This window comes from Chiloscyllium plagiosum, chromosome 37 (assembly GCF_004010195.1).
Source record: "Chiloscyllium plagiosum isolate BGI_BamShark_2017 chromosome 37, ASM401019v2, whole genome shotgun sequence".
Classification (NCBI taxonomy): Eukaryota; Metazoa; Chordata; class Chondrichthyes; order Orectolobiformes; family Hemiscylliidae; genus Chiloscyllium; species Chiloscyllium plagiosum.
In genome coordinates, this window is record NC_057746.1 from 31358727 (window position 1) to 31362611 (window position 3885).

Consider the following 3885-nt stretch of genomic DNA (forward strand, 5'->3'; position numbering starts at 1 on the left):
TCCTGCAAAAATGCCATCCCATATTCCCAATTCCTCCGCCTCCGCTGTATCTGCTCCCAGGAGGACCAGTTCCACCACAGAACACACCAGATGGCTTCCTTCTTTAGAGACCGCAATTTCCCTTCTCACATGGTTAAAGATGCCCTCCAACGCATCTCGTCCACATCCCACACCTTTGCCCTCAGACCCCACCCCTCCAACCGTAACAAGGACAGAACGCCCCTGGTGCTTACCAGAATTAGTGCAGTGAGCTCCCCCAACATCCCCCAAACCCCCATCCCTGAATATGAGACCCTGGAAGATCAGGGCGTTCCTGGACTATGAGGATCCAATCAACTGATTAAAGTCCTGATATCTTCAATTGCCACCCCATGCTCTTCAGCAATTTCTAATGGAGTGGAGTTACAGGTCCCTGCAACAATTTCCGTGAAGGACTATTCTCTGGGCATTGCAGCCGAGCTCGAATTTGCAGACATTGACCCTGTTCTGGACCCAGCCTGCCTGAAGATGGTCTTTATTAACCAAGGTGAATCATCTCTGTCTTGTCACGGGCGATTAACTTCATACTAAGCTTATAGCTAAAGCAGGCAGCATTCTGGTGAAGCTACACAGCAATGTGTTCTCACTGGAATGTGGGGCCCAGACTAACTTTCTGAGATGGTCTCTGTCCAGAACTCTGTAAAGCTGCAATATAACTTTCCTCTATTTGTTATCTTCCAATAAAGGAATCGAATTAGCTTCTCTTTATTTAGTAGCTGCTGTAAACCAAAGACCATGACCCAAGTCACCGTGTTCTTTATTCATTTGTGTGACATGGGCAGAGTCAAGAGTCTTGACTCTAATCTCCAGCATCTGCAGTTCTCACTTTCGAGGTAAAAACAATGACTGCAGATGCTGGAAACCAGATTCTGGATCAGTGGTGCTGGAAGAGCACAGCAATTCAGGCAGCATCTGAGGAGCTTCGAAATCGACGTTTCGGGCAAAAGCCCTTCATCAGAAATAAAGGCACAGGGCTTGGAGGCCCTGGTCATGGCGGATGGAGGTGTAGAGGGATTGGATATCCATGGTGAAGATGAGGCGTTGGGAGCCAGGGAAACGGAAGTCTTGGAGGAGGTGGAGGGCGTGGGTGGTGTCTCGAACGTATGTGGGGAGTTCCTGGACTAGGGGGGAATAGGACAGTGTCGAGGTAGGTAGAGATGAGTTCAGTGGGGCAGGAGCATGCTGAGACAATGGGTCGGCCAGGGTGGTCAGGCTTGTGGATCCTGGGAAGGAGGAAAAACTGGGCAGTGCGGGGTTCCCGGACTATGAGGTTGGAAGCTGTAGGTGGGCATCAATGTGGATTTCAACAGTTTCCTCATTTCCCCTTCCCCCACCTCACCCGAGTTCCAAACTTCCAGCTCAGCACTGTCCCCATGACTTGTCCTACCTGCTTATCTTCCTTTCCATCTATCCACTCCACCCTCCTCCCTGACCTATCACCTTCATCCCCTCCCCCACTCACCTATTGTACTCTATGCTACTTTCTACCCACCCCCACCCTCCTCTCATTTATCTCTCCACCCTTCAGGCTCTCTGCCTGTATTCCTGATGAAGGGCTTTTGCCCGAAACGTTGATTTTCCTGCTCCTCAGATGCTGCCTGAACTGCTGTGCTTTTCCAGCACCACTCTGATCCTAAATCTATGCCCTCTAGTTCTGGATTCCCCCACCCCAGGGAAAAGACTTTGTCTATTTACCCGATCCATGCACCTCATGGTTTTATAAACCTCTATAAGGTCAGCCCTCAGCCTCCGACGCGCCAGGGAAAACAGCCGCAGCCTGGTCAGCCTCTCCCTGTAGCTCAAACCCTCCAACCCTGGCAACATCCTTGTAAATCTTTTCTGAACCCTTTCAAGTTTCACAACATCTTTCTGATAGATGGATATTTGCTCTGATGCAAAGCCTCAGGGATTAAAAAATCTCTCAAGGTCAATCATTTTCCATGACTCGGTCCGCACCTGGAGACAATGCCACTATTACTGACAGAGGGTTTGGTATGGATTCTTTCATGTTAACAATGGGGCCTTCATCTCAGTTCACTTTAACCAACTAAATTAGTTCGTCAATTTTGAAATGGAAGCAGGAATTTGTTAAACGGATGCTGAGTTTGCCAGAGGAGTTCTGGAAGTTCTGTCGCCCCTCTCCCACCTCCCTGTCTGGGCAGCTGTTCCTTCGCTTCCATTCCGCGGACCAACCCTTCCTTCCAGCTACCAACCGGATTTGTTCCTTCCATCGACCAACCAGGTCGTACCCTCTACCTGTGTTCAGCTATCCCTTCCTCACCATCCCGCACGCCCCCCTCCCCCACTCTCCCCACACCCCCTTTATCTGCAGCTCCCCTACACCCACCCCGAGTCCTGAAGAAGGGTTACATCCAAAATGATAACTTGTCCACCTCCTGATGCTGCCTGGCTTGCTGTGTTCTCCCAGCCTCCTCTGTCTACCTGGGAGGGAACTATGGAGTCCATCGGAAACCCAGTGATATAGCTTCACCTTGGCACAATATTCCAGGCAGCAGCTCCCCGGTTTCCCATCCCTGACCAATCCCATTCTATTTTCTGTTGTAATCCCATCAGTCATTTTATTTTTCTCCATACCTTTTAATTGATTTTTGTCGATTTTTTCTAACGTTAACAGTGTTAATGCTGCGATCTGTCATTAGTCTTTCGGTTATTCATTGTGTCTCTACTGCACATTTCCATTCTCTTTGATTGATCCCACTCCCACCCCACACCAATATGCATCATTCCATCCCAATGAATGCTTCATCGTGCTCCAGTGTCCTACATAATTACACCCCAATGCGCTATTTTGTCAAAATCTCACCAGCTTCTTTCATCTGGTGCCTCATCACCTCTTCCTCTCATTGGAGGCTTGTAGGATCACCCCAGACGTCATTAACATGAGAAAAGATGAGAGTCCCGGACTGTTGCTCTCTTGTTAGAGAGAGATGACCAGTGGTGGTTTAAACCGAGGGTTACTGCACTCAGGAGAGGGGAAGAGATCTTGGAATTAGAGTGCTTCATGGTAACCTCAATCAGTGCACCCATGCTGTTGGTATCACTTTGCACCACAAGCCAGCCATCCAGCCAACTGGGCTAACCACTCTGAGAGAAGTGAACCCTTTTGCAGAGAATGTTATGGGGATGATTGAGTCACCTAAGAAACAATGCCATCTGGAACAGCGCACACAGAATGATCTACTTTCTCTGTAACTGTCTAAAAAGGTGACTTACATTGGAATATATGTGTCAAAATGTCTTTGGAACTGGCTTCATGCTGACTTAACTCTGCCCAATGTTCCCTGGCACCTCAGAGAGGTTTGGTCATGGGAAATGTGTCCTGGGATCAGAGGGATTCACATCAGGGAGAGGTTCCTGGAAGGTGAAACTGGGGAGGGGGTAAGGTTCTGAGGGTCTGTTAATAAGAAGCAGACCCCAGGTTGGATGCTGGACTCTAGTAGTGCCTCACTGGATCTTCAAGGGTCTCACACTGAGTGGGAGACCCCGGAGAACTGTCATGTTCCTGCATAATGAAGGCAGGACACCATGTCTCATCGGCACTTTCCTTGCCCCTCCTTCTATGCCTCCTTCAACTCAAGACCAAACCATGACAGGAACAGCTCCACACCAATGACAGTCATGCAGTCCCATAACCTTACAGTGCCTCCCTGCCTCCTGCCAGCATTAACCTGGTGGCTCAGGGTCTGTCTTGTTACTATTGCTTGACTGTATCTAAGTTCCAGAGAGTGTGGTGCTGGAAAAGCACAGCAGGTCAGGCAGCTTCCGAGGAGCAGGAGAATCAACGTTTCGGGCATAAGGCCTTCATCAGGAAAGAGGCTTGTGGGC